The sequence below is a fragment of the Ambystoma mexicanum genome, chromosome 4q (assembly GCF_040938575.1).
Source record: "Ambystoma mexicanum isolate Mex_15411 chromosome 4q, UKY_AmexF1_1, whole genome shotgun sequence".
Lineage (NCBI taxonomy): Eukaryota > Metazoa > Chordata > Amphibia > Caudata > Ambystomatidae > Ambystoma > Ambystoma mexicanum.
The window spans coordinates 773913093-773931153 of NC_090928.1; the positions used below are offsets into that span (position 1 = coordinate 773913093).

Consider the following 18061-nt stretch of genomic DNA (forward strand, 5'->3'; position numbering starts at 1 on the left):
TTAAAACAAAGGGACATATGAGAAAACTATTGCACCATAACAAGTGCAGTTTGGCATGGTGTAAGCACCAGGGCAAATATTGCCCTTGGGCAAAAAAGATACATTTTGACTGCATTTTTGCAACGGGGCAAAGTTTGCCCTAGTACTAACATGGAATGGTATTAGCACTAGGGCACACTTTGCAGTGGTAAAAAAACGCATTGAAAATGCATATTTTTTGCACTGTGGCAATTTTTGCCCAGGCGCTTATACCATGCAAAATTGCACTTGTCATGGTGCAATAGTTTTCTTATATGTTCCTGTATTTTTTTAAAATAGGGCAGACTTTGGCCTTGTGCTAATAACGTGCAATTTTGGAGCTTGCACTGGTGTACAGTTTCTGTAATCTGGCCCCTGGCAGGCAGCGCAGCGCAGTGCAGCACTGGCACAGGCAAAACCTTCCCAATTGGAATGAAAAATAACCCCTGCCTTTCCCTCGCTTCTCATTGTGGGAGGGATAAATGGCATTATATCCCCCCACTTAAAATTGGGGGGATGTGTCCCCTCTGTCCTCCCCGTTTCCTACACCCATGGCCACGCCTCACACTATGCCCTTTACTTACCCCTGCCTTACCATTCCATGTCCTTTTTCCAAAGTTGCCCTTCTTGTGGTGTCATGACTTCACTTGCTTGCCTGCATTCTCCTTTTAGTTCTCCCCCCTTCCTTCTGTCGCCTAGTAGCTTGCTGCCTTTCACTCCTCCCCTTGTCTCACACACTTTAATGAAACCTAGCAGCCCTATGCTTGTCGTTTATGATTAACCCTGCTCTCTACCACCCTTCTACCTTCCGTGGCACCTGCTCTCTCTCTGCTGCACCACCTGGGTTGTCATGTCGCAGGCTGAGCTATGTTCCTCATTTTACCTGCCTGCATAAACTTGCTTAACGTTTCACAGCCTACGCTGTACACTGCACTTTACCTGCCTGCATCAATGTGCTTGGCTTTTCACAGCCAGGGCTGTGCACCTACCTTTACCTCCCTGCATTAACTTTGTGACTTTCGAAGCCTGTACTGTGGACTGCTTTTTACCTGCCGCATTGTCTGGTTTAACTTGTGCTGTGTTGTATTTTACTTGAGGTGAAAACTGTGGTAACCCCTTGTCCCTCAGGGTCAGGCCTTCCATTATTGCTTTACTTCCTTACCCGCATACTTGATGTAGCCCCCTCCTCCATGAGTCAAGGCTTTTCCAAACTGTGCATCTATTCTCCAGTCCACCCTTGCGTTGCGAAACTGATGACCTGAACTTAATGTACCATTTCTCCTCACTGTTTGTATTCTCCTGCCTCCCTTCGGCACACCCCTTCCTCCCCCTGTGAGCTGCTTTCATGTTCAGCTCTTGCACAATCCAAATGCCATAATTGCATGTCTGTGCACCTGATGTAGCCCCTCATCCCATGAGGCGAGACTTTTCCAGGCTGAAGTCACTCTTGCCTGCTTAGTCCTGATTGCATGCCTGATGTAGCCCCTCATCCCATGAGGCCGTATCAGGTAATGTTATCCCCATATATATGGTCGCCGTAAATAATATCGCCGGGAAAAGGTTGCAGCAATATTATATGGGTGACTGTTCCATGCAATAATGTCGCCACAAAAAACGGCCATTTTTCGGCGATATTTTTGCATGGCGAGATTTTTGTGGTGACATTATTACATGGAACCCATGAGGCAAGGCTTTTCCAGGCTGAAGTCACTCTTGCCTGCTTAGTCCTAATTGTGTGTCTGCATGCCTGATGTAGCCTCTCATCCCATGAGGCGAGGCTTTTCCAGGCTGCAGTCACTCATACCTGATTGCCACAATTGCATGTCTGTTCCTTAACACAGTTAACCTACTTGTTCATGCACTTTTTAACTTGGTTTGTATTTCATACACCTCTGACCTTCTTCCCCTCCTGCACTTCCCTTCCTCCCCTTCTCCCCCTTTTTCATGTTCAGCACTTGCACGTTCCAAATACTCTCATGGCCTAGTCAGAACGCTATTGGTTGTTTTCTCCCCTTCTACCCTCTTCCTACTCTTCCCCCTCCTCCCCTCATTCCTGCTCTCATGCTATAGCACTTGCATGTTCCGAATGTTTCAAGACCTTTTAAGAATGTTTGTTTTTGTTTTATACCCTCTCTTCATCCATATCCCCCCCTTGTCTTGATGCACCTTGAACCTAAATGTTTGCTGTATAGTGCGCACTGCAAATGACTAATTAATTAAAAAAATACAAAAATAAATAAATAATGCCTTTGGCTATATGAGGTCCTCCAGTGTTGCTCAGGTCTGCTTGGGTCTAGGGACTTCTATCCAGCACACAGCAGACGTCACTGCTTTCTGTGGCTTCACAGCTTCAGATCGGGAGACTCCCAAGCCCCAAATCCCTCTTCCACCCTAATCTAATTCTTAGAGAGACATTGTACTTTATGGAAACTTTCTGTGCCCAGCAGTCTCTGCCTGGCCTCTGACTCAGGCTGCTCGGCACTCCAGTCCGAATGGGGCCATCTTGGCAGAGTCTGCGAGTATTCACCCCTCTCCCATTGGCCAGTCTTGATGTTTTGGGGTCAGGGTGCAGACCACTGTGGTCCCCTGATGAAGTCCTCTCAACCTTTTTTAACGGTTCATATGCTTTGTTGCGGTTGGGCAAGAGGATGAAGTGTCTTGCATGGTGGCTAGCTAGACCACACCCCAGCCTTCTGAGTTTTCTTAAGATCAAATTGTGCTTTTTCCTTCTCTTGCCTTGAAACTTTCTGCTGACAATGTGCTGGGGAGAGATGGAACCACACCTCCATTAGTCAGTGAACCTTCACAAGGCTTTCCAGCACACCATGCACTGTGCGTTTGGCTCTCTTTTGAGCCTTGTTTCCTTGTTACTATTCATGCTCCTTGAGGAGCAGCTTCAGAACCACACCTCCAATCAGGCAGTTCACTTGGTTATCTGCATACCCTCACTGTTTTCTTACTCTCTTTTAGCCCTTGGCACCCCCACACTCATACTCATTGAGAAGTGTCTGAACCACAAATCCCATCAGGCAGTGCACTTGGGTTGTCCACGCACCACACATGGTCTTCTGGCTTCTCTTTTGGGCTTTGCTTCCTTCACGCTTTTTGGTAATGACAGAATTCCAAGACGCATTATACTCAACCTGACCCCCCTGCAATCGAAATATGTCTGCAGATACCGAATTTGACCGTGGACTCTGCAGCATTTCCAAGCCCTTTTCACCTATAATAACAGCTCCACATTACCTTCATTACATTTCCCTACCATTCTCATACCCTCTTTCAGCCATTAAATAACTCCAAATGTCTTTTCGAACATGTCTGTTCACGGCACAGTTTGAAAACTACTGCGGTGTCTGCGGACAGCTACGACACCTACCTGACCTTTTTCCACCTACAAAAATAGCCCCATGTCATCTTTTTTCCACTCCCCCACCCTTCCCAGCCCCTCTTTCTACCACCAAATAACTCAAAATGTGTTTTCCACACATTTTCCCCACTGTGATGTCCACGGACAGCTGCTGGTGTCTGCGCATCCAACATGGCGGCTGTTCCCAAAAATCTGACGCACCTCACGCTTTTCTCCATCTAATCAGAGGGCACCTCTGATGTCTGTGGACCTCACACCGGCCCCTGGGCCAATCAGGGGCTCGTCCACAGAACGAACAGGGAATTGAGTACGAGGACCGAACTCAGATATCAAACTTTTTTTTTACCTACTTTTTGGGGTTTTTTAAAAAATAAAAATTGTGGAGGAATTTGCAACAAATTTACAAAGAACGCTTTCGGGAACATGCCGCCACTCCTGTCACAAATTTGGTGAAGCTCCTTCTTGCGGTTTGGGCTGTAGACATGAGCAAAAAATGTTTTGCATTGCATCTATGGGAAAAACCACACATTTTGGGACTACCCCTATGACTTTGCCGACCCTGCACGAAACCTCGCCAAACTTCACAAGATCAATCTGACGGGCCATATACTTTTTTTGCAAAGTTTTGTGAGGATTCGGCCAGGGGGGCGAAGTTATAAGCCGCCCAAAAAGCGCTCTTCCTATGGGTTGAGCAACTTAACCATAACTACAGGGCTGTCACCACAGGCCCTGTAATATTCATTCATTGAGAAAACTTTGAAAGGGGTGCTATGGTTAAGTTGCATTAATAAAAATCTGTCAAATTCAGTAAAAAAAAGTTATTAAAGGGACGTTATGGTTACAGGTAAAATAGAAAAAACCCAGAAATGTGCCAGTTATGGTAATCTAAGCAACCATAACTCGCGCCACCACTGGGCACTGCTAAGACTAACACCCAGGACATCAAAGATGACATCACAAATGTCATTGATGACATCTCTCTCTGATTACTAGCTTACCATAACTGCTGAATTTCTGGGGGGGTTTCAGTTTTACTTGTAACCATAAAGTCCCTTTAACAAAGATGTTGTACTGAATTTCATAGGTTTTTATTAGTGTAACCCATAACGTCCCTTTAACAATGTATTTTCAATGAATTTCATAGGTTTTTATAAGTGCAACTTAACCATAACGTCCCTTTAGTAAAGTTTTTCAATGAATTCCAGAGGTTTTTACCAGTGCACCCTAATGTGCTACAACTTCCTAATATCATACTTACCCCCATCATATCAGCATTTTCAGCCCATCTAGAAGGTTTCAAGTAAAAACTGTGCCATTCCCCACCTCCTAGCAATATTTTGAACACTTCTATAAACTTTCTGTGCATTTTTAGCACTGTTTCCTGTTTGCCGAAGTTCGCAGATGTCTGACGTCACATTGCAGTCCTGCCCCAGTCACGCAGATCTTGCGGACCGGGGTACTAAAAGCTATAGGCCCCTCGCGGCGGGGGCATTCCCCCGCCGCTCGGGGCATATTGCTTAATTAATAATTCATCTTTTCTATGAAAGAATTATAAACCTGTAACAAACATATTTTTTGCACAACATACTTATGTGTGTCGATATCAACAGCGCATGCTTGGGATGCAAATCATCATTGTATTGCATAGAACATGAGGTTTGACCATAACCCCAGCCCCACCAAACCACCCCCGTTATCCACTGCACCTACCCTGCATCCTAGTTCAGTGTCCACTATACCCTCATAATGTAATCAATGGCCAATGCTCAAGGCTTGCAGCCATGGCCAGTTTCCACAATCCATGGGGCATGTGCTTCGGCCATGCCGCATGCCCCAATAAGTAAATCAGAGTACACATTTGTTCTTGCTAAGGGCCAGGCCCATTGCCCAGGCACCAAAGTTGTATCACTATTTTTTGTACTTATATTTTGACACTTTAGAAAAAATAAAACACAGGACAGATTTGCGAAACCATGCTTTGAGCTCCTTGCGGATGCTCCTTGCGAATGTTTGCTGCAATCCTGTCCAGCACTTCGGGCTGTAGCCATGAGCATTTGAATTTGTTTCCCATTCAGACCTATTCTGATATTGAAAAACATTACCACATAGCTGTTCCCTGGTGGCCACGCCCACTTTACCCCCGTTGCCGGTTCCTCATGGTGATGGCCAGTACACAAATTGTCTCGGACAATCTGGCTGCTGTCCATGGCCACAGGCTATACCTCAGTCACCAAAGGTATATCACAATTGTTTGGACCTACATTATGACACTTTTCAAAAAATAAAACAGGGACACATTTGCAGAACCATGCTTTCAGGTCCCTGCCAATGCTTCTTGCACGAGTTTGCTGCAAATCCGACCATGTTTTATTTTTTGAAAAATGTCAAAATGTACATACATAATATAGTCATATAACTTAGCCCTCATTTGACAAAGTCCATTCAGACTTTGCACACACATTCAAGGTGAGGTCTTTAATCGTATTGACAACTTTTGTGCAGATTCGTGAAACGGCAACAATGTTATAAGCCATCTAAAGAATGTTAGACTCCCCCTCTAATTTTGCCCCCTCTTAACAAAATCTCACCAAACTTTGAAAACACATACAAACCTGGGTCTAAAATCTGCTTGCAAAGTTTTGTGCAGATTTGTCAAACGCCACCAAATGTATAAGCCTTTCAAATATTTTGTGACCCCCCCCGTCTCTAATTTTGCTCCTTCATCGCAGGTCTAGAATGATATTGCACAATTTCATACAGTTACATTGAGTGGCACCAAATTTTTAAAGCATACAAAAACTGCTTTTCTGCAGCCCTGTAATTCAGAAATTGGAATCGGCGCCCCCAGACATCCGAGATCTTCTCAGACTTCGGACATGAAAAACACCTGTTTTTTGCCTTTTTATGCCCATATCCCATTCCCTCCTCTCCGCAGAGATTATTTCATTAGTTTGGCAAGTGCAATGTTGTGTTTTGTAATATATTTTTACAGCGATATCCGCTGACAACAGCGGATGTCCCTGAATCCAACATAGTGACCGTTTCAAAATATCTGATGCAGCTCACTTTTTTCACCATCCAATCAGCAGGCGCGTACGATGTCTCACAGCATATGAAACATATACATAGGAAAAATACACACAAAACTCTAATAAGAAAGCATTTATCATTTCACTATTCAACATGGTAAGATTATGAATATTGCACCTCCATCATGTATGCTGCACACAATGCTTATATTTATACATAAGTAGCTTAGTATACTATAAAGAACTTCATAATAGAATGCTATTTATATCAATGCTTTGCCTAATGCACTACATAGCTCAAGATATCTATTCCAATGATCCTTGACACTTTTTCTGTCAACATTATGATAAGAATCCCTTGTACATGTGATGTCCTGGGTGTTAGTCTTAGCAATGCACGGTGGTGGTGTGAGTTATGGTTGCTTTGCTTACCATAACTGGCGAATTTCTGAGGTTTAACGTCCCTTTAACAACTATTGTTTTACCATGCTAGATAAACACTGAACAAGTTCAAAAGCAGCATATAAACACATTATATGTAATAAAAAATAAGAAGTGGAACCTATATATGTAGCACATCAACCATACATTTAAATACCATGGGCCTCATTACGACCCTGGAGGCAACCATGGCGCATAAAAATAATCAGTAAGGTTATGAACACTTTCTGGTACTACTGCTGCTTTTTTGCTTATTTCACTTTCCCTGTAAATACTCATATTTTTATGTGTTGTTGGGTCTTTTCGTTTTGTATGTAATAAAGAAATTATGTTGTAAGAGGGTTTTATTAGCTACTTATTACATGTTGCATAGTACGCAGCACTCTAATAAGAAAGCATTTATCATTTCACTATTCAACATGGGAAAATTATGAATATGGCACCTCCATCATGTATGCTGCACACAATGCTTATATTTATACATGAGTAACTTAGTATACTGTAAAGAACTTCATAATGGAATGCTAATTATATCAATGCATTGCCTAATGCAGTACATAGCTCACGATATCTATTCCAATGATCCTTGACAATTTTTCGGTAAACATTATAATAAGAATCCCTTGTACAGAGTTTTCATGAAAAGTAAATGCAAAAGTGATGTCATCAGTGATGTCATCAGTGACATTTGTGATGTCATCTTTGATGTCCTGGGTGTTAGTCTTAGCAATGCACGGTGGTGGTGCAAGTTATGGTTGCTTAGCTTACCATAACTGGCGGATTTCAGGGATTTTCCGGTTTTAATTGGAACCATAACGTCACTTGATTTTTTACTGAATTTCATAGGTTTTTATTAGTGTAACTTAACCATAATGTCTACGAACATCTGACTTCATTTCAGACATTCCAGAGAGTTCCACATGACCATATGCTGGCGCGCAGCATGATGACATGTCCGAGAACCCCTACGCACTTCACAATAAGATGTGTGCTTCGCGGACAGTTTGGAACTGCATTTTCTACTGATCTAGGAACTTTCAACTTCTTAATTTCCCTTGCACAGCTCCAAAACCTATTCCTACTCATCCATTAACAATCTAGTACACAGTACATACTTTTAGCAAAACTGCTATTTATCTTAAAATGGCATCAGCTAAGGCCATCCCTCCTCCCCAAGAGACACGACCACTGCTGTAATCAAGGAGCATGAGAAACACTGCCCCCTACCTTAGAAATAACACACACGCAAAATGTTCCCCTGTCCACCTGCCCCTCCATATTAGTGTTTGGTGCCTCTTCCCTCATTTCCCTCCCCACTTTTCGTTCTAAGCACACCTGCCAAAAAAAATGCATCCAAAAACAAAATAAATGTTCCTTTAGGAACCATCTTTCACAGTTAAAAAATAGAACTAAAAAAAAACGCATAGACTCCATCTACTTTATATTTCTCAGTAAAGTACATAGACTCAATAAGATTTTCCAACATTTCAATTTGCATTTTGTGTTATACTAATGGAAACATTGGGGGGTTCATCCTCCGTTCCAGGGACTGGAACGTTGGATACCGGCCCAGCAGCCCAAGTTATCAGCCCAAGCGAAGCAAGGGTGGATAACAAGGTCTCTGGACCATTATCCCCCCATTCCAGCCCCTGAAATGGGGGATGAAGGCCATTAGCAGTCTAGGTTCCAAAAAGCGGGAACCCGGGTTACTAAAAAAGAGGATTTGGCGTCCCGGTTTAGGAAGGAAAATCCTTTTCCAAGATGGCCACCATGGAAAGGGAAGGCAGGGGTTCCATACAGGGCCCCTCTTCGCTTTCCATGGCAGCCTGCAGAAGGCAAAAATATGACCATATTACCACAAGCACATTTTTCTTCCCTTTCAAATCTATCCTAATTTCGAATAACTTTACCACAAAGCCAGTCCCAGGTAGACATGGCCACTTTAATCCTATGTTTTGTCCCTTCTGGTCATGGCCAGTAGCCAGATTGTCCAGATCATGACATTATTCCATGACCCGGACAATCTGGCCACTGCCCATGGCTACACGCTACCCCTCAGTCACTAAAGCTATACCGCTATTTTTTTTAACTACATTATGACACTTGTCAAATAAGAAAACACTGCCACATTTGCAAAACCATGCTTTTAGATCCTTGCCAATGCGCCTTACGCAAGTTTGATGGAAATCCACCCACGTTTTATTTTTTTGAAAACTTCAAATAAATGCACATACAATCGTCATATAAGCTCTGCACAAAATCCCACCAAACTTTGTAAACTCATTCGAAATCACGTCAGAAATATCCCACCCATCGTCATCACCCCACACCTCCCCCGACATTATTTCATAAGTTTCACAAGTGCAACGCTCAGAAAATATTATTGTCCCGAGGGTTCGGCCATGTGTTTTTATACATACGTTGACATAGGTTGATCTATCGCAAACATTTCCAATTCACCTTACCTCACTTTTCCTCTTTTAAAAACATACGAAATCTGGCATCAGGGCACGTCCATCTGCTGCTATTCTTATCCGTTGCTGCACCTGCCTAAGGTAAACTGCCCTGACGTCACTAAATCATATGCCCCGCCCCTGAACCTCACATCACCATCCATAGTGATATTCTACACCTTTCTGGGTGACGTTCCTTTCAGCGTAGCCAAACGCGCCCATAATCACTTACGTGACGTGACGCAGTACCCGAAAATCAACACACATCGACTAACAACACAGCACGTCACAACTCGGAATATTAAAACGCACTTTAAAAGAAAACAATAACACTGTACAATTTGTAAAGTACTTTTATTTCACAATAAACACTCCGAGAACTTCCGACTATTGCCATATTCAATCAAATGGCAAATTTGTTTCTTCGCTCGCGATCCAAAATGCTTATCGTGAGGCACATGTTGTTCTTTTTGCGTACACAGGGTGTTTGTTTTCAATAAAAGAACCGCTTGGGTCGCACAGTGAATTCCAGGGCTTCTGCATCAACTTGGGCCTAGACCACCATATAAGTTGTTATGTTACTCCTAATCGCTAGTACAGCGTACGGGCACATGGGCCCTGGGCGATTGTCCCAAAAAACAGTCACTGTGATCAGGCATTGACAACTATGTGTGGCTGCCGATTAAAAAAGCCGTCAGTTGGCATCTGGTATCTATGACAATCGCAGATAGGCAGAATGTATCTGTTTCGAAAACATAATAGAAAATGTGTCTCAATACCCAAACTTTATTACAATGTATCTATTGACTTTCTAATTTAGGCACAGAGTTTAAACTAACGATTAGCACACACATCAAACAATCTCAACAAAGAGAAAACAACGTGGAAACTGATACACAATTCGATATGGTCATACATGACATTTTAATGAAATATTAGCGTTGAACCTGGGTGAACCTAGTGATGGTCTGCATGCACCTCGATGCTGCACTCCCCATAACCACGGTAAAAAAAAAAACTACACACAAAGATAGTACTTGCGTTACATTGCAATAAGCAACACAGAACAAACAAATAGAATATAACCCAAAATTAATCTTCAGATAATATTAAGTTAAGGCTCGTTCTGGTATACAATCGTCAAAATCAAACTAACATTATATTTACCATTTCCATTCTCTTGGTGTAAGTCAGACCGTAACGCTCACTGCGTTCGCACCAAAGATTCTTCATGAACTGAATTTACATGTTCCTTACACACTTTTGGAATGCATAACCTTATCAAATCTTCATTATTACAAACCTCCTCTCACTGCATTCCTTACGGAATGGTCCCTTTCTCTCAAGGTCAAAAAACAATTGAACCTTATACTGTGTCCCCCATGCGTGGGCTTCCTTAGCTCGCAACCAAAAATTCAAAGCTGGTGACCTTCACTCAGAATCAAAATACATTCTCACTTTGCAACAACTTTCCTCACCGACGCCATGAGAACTGTTATTCTCATACACGTGCAGGGCCGCTCTTTGCATCCGACAGTGCAGCTGGCCACCTCAGATGCCAGACTCTAGGGGGCGGCAGTCTGACTCCATTATTATTTTAATTACATTTTAACACAGACACATTAGTCCTTCACCTGTACTTTACGCACATTATATTGTGAAACACCTCCAAATGTACTGTATGACTTTCGTGACAAAAAAACACCAGTTCTTTGCTTCTTGCTGCCATATCCCATCCTCATCAACCCTCACCTCCCCAGACAGTATTTGATAAGTTTAATAAGTGCAATGTTGTGTTTTTTAATATGTTTTTGCGGCGATGTCCGTGGACACCAAAACACAGATCCAAGATGGCGGGCGCATCGGAACAATCTGACGCACTTCACGCTCTCACCATCCAATCAGCGAACGCGTCACATATCCGCGGATATGACACGACCGATTAGCCAATCGATATCTTGCCCACGGAGCGAGCAGGGAAGTGTGTCCGCAGAGTGGACATAGATATCACTATTTTTTTTAGTTCTACTTTTTGATCATTTTTAAAAAAACTAGTGGACGGATGTTCACCAAATTTACAAAAGCACGCTTTCAGGACCAAGCCACTGCTCCTGCCGCAAATTTGGTGACAGTCCGTCAAGCGGTTTGGGCTGTAGGCATGCGCAAAGTTTTTCACCCATTCAGTCTATGGGAAAAAAGTAAATATTGGGACTCCCCTATAACTTTTCCCCCCCTGGACCTAACCTCATCAAACTTTGCAATAAAATTCAGAGTGGACCATATACTTTTTTTTGCAAAGTTGGGTGTGAATTCGTCCAGGGGGAGTTAAGTTAAAAACCACCCAAAAAGTGCTCTTCCTATGGGATTAGTAACTTAACCATAACTACACGACCACTACCGTGGCCGTGTAATATATATATGTATCTATATATATATATTGTCCTCCTTAGCTCTTTAGGCCCTCCACACACAAGACCTGCACACTAGCAACCTTTCTAAAAATAAACAGGGTGGCAGAACACTGGAAGTTGTGGGGGCATTTACCTGGAGCAAACCGACTTAAGCTTTGAGAGCTGTAGAAAACCACCTAGTATTTTAGAAAAAAACATAAGCCTCATCTTTTTCGAAAATCTAAAACTCCTGTTGTGTGACTCTTCTTAGAAGGTCCACCAGCCAGTGTCCTTGTGCCCCTCCTACCAGCTGCTACTGGCATTTCGCCCTTGTTCTATGAAAGCACAATACTGCTAGACTTGAGTCCCACTATCTGCTACCTCTGTAGAAATGCGCCATGGCCTGTTTTCCATAACTATGTTGAACTTATAACTCAATCTTGCTGTTATACTCTTGCTTTTATTGAATAAACTCATCATGTTATGCTCTTCTCATTCACCCTACCTCGTGCACTTGCCTGATCAGAATATAGATCATCTGTCCCATTTTCCCCAAATATAGTTTTACAGTGCACTACGAAGGGGTTGTGCCCATAATCAAAGCCTTCAAAATCTCTACTAAATGATGCAGACAATGCTTAAGGGAAGGTCGCACAGTAGCATTCAACCAAGCAGCTTTGTGTGATAAAACTGATTTTGACAACCTCACTGTTTTAGGATTTGGACGAAATCATAGAAGGATTATGTGATATGTGTCGCTTTCAAACGTCATTCTTCAGAACGGATTTGCAGTCATGCGTACCCTTAGGCCTAGAGGCTGATAAACACTAGAAGCTGTCCCATATCCTATCACACTCCTTCCTGACAGCATGGATTTGAAAGGGGAATTTGGAACGATGGTCTGTAATAACAGCACATCTCTTCCTGCAGGCAATGAATACCAGTGCCGAGCTGCTTGGTGGTTAGTTAAGTCTTCCAGCCAACACTCGAGCTTAGCCAACCAACTCTATTGGCATTACAGACGTGTTTGGCTTCTTTTAACATCACATAATGTGTGCGTATGTTCGTAAATAATGGCTTCTTATGGAATTTGACTGTGTTCTGTGAATCGTATACTTCTTGGCACTCGCCGGGTTTGGCAGCACTAGTATGCTGAACTAGGGAAGGCAGCAGCTTGCCTGCCTGCGTGTTGAACGCCTGTGCTAGCCAGCGCTTCAAGCGCACGCCAAAGATCCAGTGGCAGTACTGTTACCAGCAGCGAAAGAGCCCCAGCCAAAGGGAACGAGGCCACTTCACCCCAGAGGGCCGCAGCGAAGCTGGGAACAGCGTGGCGGGTTTCACGTTGGCCTTTTAGATGTGCACATGGCAGCCTCTTAATTTTAATGAGGGCAAGCTAGAAACTAAATGCGTCATTGCGCATTGCATGGCCCGTGATGGCCCTGGCCGTGAGCCTGCTGTTGTTTATACGCTACACAATGTGTATACTGTTTTTCTGCACGTTCGCGCATTCCTTTTGCCTGTTGGTGCTACTCAGGTCACACAATCTTAAAGAAGGTAATTGCAGAAACACGTATGCTGTTGGTGGGTGCCTATCAAAGGAAATAATGACATTTGTTATTGAAGCTCTTGCATCAAAATAAGGAACTCTGGCCATTTGGCAGGCGGAGGATGCACAGTTTTTCATTTTTTTCTGCCCTCTGAAATACATTCCAGTCTCAAAGCCTGCCATGTATATGTGAGGATCCATTTTATGCGGTGGTGCAGCATAACTGCGCATCATGTAAGTTTGTTTCCCCCAGTGCTTGGCCAGAATAGACGGAGAGACCTAATCAGACAGCCCTGTGGGCTCCCGCACCCCAGTACAGTCTGAAACAAGGCATACATTATAGAGCACCAAGGTGAGTGCTCCCATAGCTTCATAGCACTGTAACAAATGCTGCTATCGCCCAACTAAATGGTGCTCATGGTACTGACTGCGTAAGAGATGGCCATCCCTGAATTCGAATATGTGCATGCAGGTTGAACAAAGATCGGTGGCATCTACATATATGTCTACCTGTCTCCATGGGATTAACCCATTTCATTGCAAACAGTATTTTTCTCTTCTACAGAGCATCAGTAATCTGCATGCAAAGTAACTGCTCAGCATGAGGATTCTAAAGACTACTAATGCTAGTATTACAGCCAAACCACTAGCCACTTTTCCCTCCAAGCAACGATACTTCATGCACATTCCTGTTTCTTCATATGCCAAACCACAGTATCAAGTCATGCTCTGTAGTTGGAAATGTTAGCACATAGATTTGAATTCCTGCATACACTATAAATACAGGATTACAAGTGACAGTATGCACCTTTAAGCTAGGACAGGATATGCCACACTTGACATGAGAACATGTATGATCAAGGAGAGAGATAAACAGACATTGGGGGGCTAGGAAAGGAGTTTATGACACAGCAAGAGCGAGATGGAGGGAGTGAATGGGGAGGGTGGCTAGAACAAGGGAGAGTGCTAAAACAAGAAAGAGAGAGAGAGCGAGAGAGAGAGAGACCCTCTACAGAATACACATTAGTTAAAGATAGTGAAGGTGTGTCAGGGGAGCAGAGAGAAACTAGCCGCAATAGAGACAAGGACTGGAGGAGAGGCAATCAGAGAGGGGCAGGAAAAGAAGAAACTGGAAAGTGAGCGCAGACAACAGAGGGAGGAGATAAACAAGGCAATAGAGAAAGGGAGGCACAGACGATGAGGTTGAGCAGGAAAGCATGAGAAGAGTTAACACCCTGAGAGAGAAATTGGATATAGATGCGAGAAATGACAGGACAGATTGCTACAGACAATGAGGGCAAGGAAAAGAAAAGACAAACGAATAGGAGAAAACATTTGGGCTAGAAGCAGAGACAAAGAGGATGATCAGGAGGATTGAGAGAGAAGGGAGACATAATGCAATCTCCAGGCCTCGAGGACCAGATCCATGCCAGCCTTTCAGGATACCCCTCATTAATATTCATGAGATACATTTGCATACAATGATTCTAAATGTTTCAAAAAAGGTAGCAGGCACTCCTGTCCAGAAACAACATGGGCATGATAACCTGTTCTGAGATGAGAGTTTGCAGCACATGCTTTTTGTTCACTGTACCTTTCACAGATGGGAAATAGCCATTTGCATATCAGTCTTTGTCCCGCCCACATGGGCAGTCCAGCACCGAAATGCTATGGCAATTCCTCTCTGAACAAGAGTACCAACAGCAACCCCATACACGTGGTTCAGCCTTGTTGGGCCTCATCAGTGAGGTGAAGCTGTGCCTTTCTGAGCAAAAAGCAGATGGCTGCGAACTCTCAATGTGGTTAACAACCACTGAACAGGTTATCATGCCTTGTTCTTCCGAGAGAGGGCCGCCTGCTCCCTTGTTTGATTCTAAATGTATGCACATTTTTCCTCATGAATATTAATGAGGGATATCTTGAAAACCTGTCAGGATTCCGGCCCTCAAGGCCTGGAGTTGAACAACCCTGAGCTAGAGAGATGATGGCAAAGCAATACAAGAGAGGCAAGGAAGATGAGTGAGAAAATGAACAGAACTGAGAAGGAAAAAAGAGATCAGGAAGAGAGTAGAGAGGCATGGAGAAATAGTGGAGGTTGAAAAAGGGGGGAGGCAAATAGTGTCAACTTTCAGTGGTAGAGGAAAGACTGAACAGAGATGGGATGGACAAGTGAGAAAGGAAGAATGAGGGTGAGACAAGGAAGGTGAGTGAGAGGCAAGAGAGAGGATAGGGGTAGGCTAGATCGAGTGGACGGGGAAGCAGAAGGTTAGCATGAGGTGGGGTACATACTAGGAGTGATAGCCTAAAGCACAAGTACAGACAACAGGGATACACCGGATTAGAAAGGTGACCTGGGATAGGGAAAACTAGAATATCTAGAAAGAAGGATCAGGATTATGAGAGAAGATACATAGTAGGAAATAAATAAAGAGAAGGCAGGTGGAGTAGAGTGAGGTCTGAATGTTGAGATTGGAATGGGAAAGAGCAGAGACAGTGGGGAGGTTTACGAGAAAGGTTTGAGATAAGTGGGTGATAGCGATTTTGAGGCAAGAAAGGAGGGTGAAATGGGGTTTGTGAAAGACATGTAAAGCTTTGCTTAAAGTTAGGAAAGTCTTTTTTTTTATCTCCATTGTTATTGTGTCAGTGATGAAAAACCAAGAATGCATACTATGGTGAGAAGTGTGACACAATATATATGCCACACTAAAGCAATTATAAGCAACAGAGCTATTATGTCATTTTTCAGTGTTCTTTTTTGAAATAGATTAACATTGCAACTAAGGCAGTCCCAACAATTTGGGCAAAACCTGTGACACGTGTGCAGTGTGAACACAAGCTAAAAGCGAGGATTTTGTAAAATGCTTATAAGACCTGGGGCCAGGCTGTGATGCAACTATTTAATGCACACTAAAACCCGAACCCATTGTGAAATCTACTCCTAGCAAAGCTCAGCCCGTGGATCTGGGAGGAAAACATTCAGCTTCATGCAGCACACCAGAAGCACTAACATAGTTATCAATAAATAGTTTACTTCAACAAGTTCAGTTCAATTTTCACAAGCAAAAAATTCACTGTGGTAATTCAGCTGATTTTTTACCTTGAAGTGGGGGATTTGCCTCCAGCATTAGGCTCAAAGTCAGTCCTACACTTACAGGTCAAACCCAGAATTTGATGGTGTGGTAAAACGGCCGTAATTCCGTTCCCAGCAAAAAAGTGGTTGTAATGGAGATATCACTACTTGTTTTACTGCATCCCCCAAACGCGTAATGAGGCCCATTTTTATTTTGTTTCCAAGCAACCCAAGCTCTACAATGTATTGTCCTGCTCTGCACTTTTCAAGGCAAGCTCCGAATCCAAGCTATGGTCGCAGCAGGCCCAAGTGACTGAAGAAAATGGAAAGCAAGCTTAGGGTACACTTCGGCTTGCATTGCATTAAAAGAAATGCTCAGGACCTATACCTTCTTTATAGATCTTTAGGTCTGTTGTGTTTTGTACATTTCAGTGCAAGCTAAGTGAAGTTAATGCTTGCAGACATTAAGCCCAGGCCCAGCATCAAGACCCTGTCAGCCACGTGCAGCTAATTCCCTCTCTGCCTTTGACGCATGTGCTGCAGCCTCTTAAAGGAAAGGAAATGGCACATGACTCCCATCCAGTGACGATCTGGTGGGACACTTTAGAACATATTGCAATCGTGTGTGGCATGAGGTGGGTCCTCGCAGAGTGGGGGGCACACGTGCCCCATTTGCCCACCCATAAAGATGTATCTGGTCATTTTAAGAAGCAATCTATGGGCCTTATTAAAGGATGGGGGGGGATGGAAAAACATGCTGTATTTCTGAATACTCCAGGTTTTACTGCACTGCACAATGGCAGGTTTCAGTCTCGAAAACCTGCTTTTGTATGGAGGTAATTGCAGAGCGCAATCCTAGCTGGAAAGCAGAAAAGTGAATACACAGGGTACTCATCCAGGGGTGGTAACCGGTAGAGTACAGGGGTAGGAGAGGAAGGAGGAATGGGTAGTGTGGCGAATTGAGCAACATCGACACTGATTCTTGGAGGGAATTTTCTCTTACCTGGCCAGGGAAAGGCAGAGGCTACCTGACTCTGATCCTGGGGGTGGCTTTCTGCAGGAGGACCACATAGGGGAGGACAAACACCAGACAGACAGAAGAATACTGAATCTGAATAACCCTGTAGCTGTAATTCTTAATGACACCCATGTGCCTTTAAAACATTCTTGTATGGCTTATTGTGATGCAGATAGAGAATTACTGGATCTTCATATCCAAGAACATTATTTACCTCCCCTCTGCTTGTTTTGTACTGAGACGAGGAAGAGGGATTGAAGATCAGTAAGCCCAGTGAGAGGGAATGGGACACCAGTGTGCTTCAAGGTGAATGCTGCATTCCCTTGACAGCCCAAGAGAGCCTAATTAAGGGAATGTTAATAGTTAATACGAATACGAACATTGTTAAGTGACCCAGTACTTGAAAAGCACTATTTCCTGGATGCAAGAAAGAATGAATGGAGAACAGAAAAGCCCTGGCAGGATAGTGAACCAGGCAAACAGTGAGTCTGGGACTCACACCCTTCAGAGGACAAAAAAAGCCCTGGCAAGAACGTAAACCAGGCAGTGTGTGAGTCTGGGACCCACACACAAGTGTGATACCCTGGTAGGACAGTAAACCAGGGGCAAAAAGAGAAGTGAGACAAGTCAGAGGTAAAAAAAAAAAAAAGAATCTTGAAATTGTCGGAGAGTAATAACAAATATAAAAAGAGAAGAACCATACCCCTTTTTAGGATAAGTAACACA

At 43.4% G+C, this 18061-nt stretch overlaps 1 protein-coding gene across 1 annotated transcript in view; it reads left to right on the top strand.

Moving 5' to 3' along the window:
- Positions 1-18061, top strand: part of LOC138467292 (ADP-ribose glycohydrolase MACROD2-like) — a 1886603-nt gene that overhangs the window by 963774 nt on the left and 904768 nt on the right. The gene's annotated exons all lie outside the window — the stretch shown is intronic.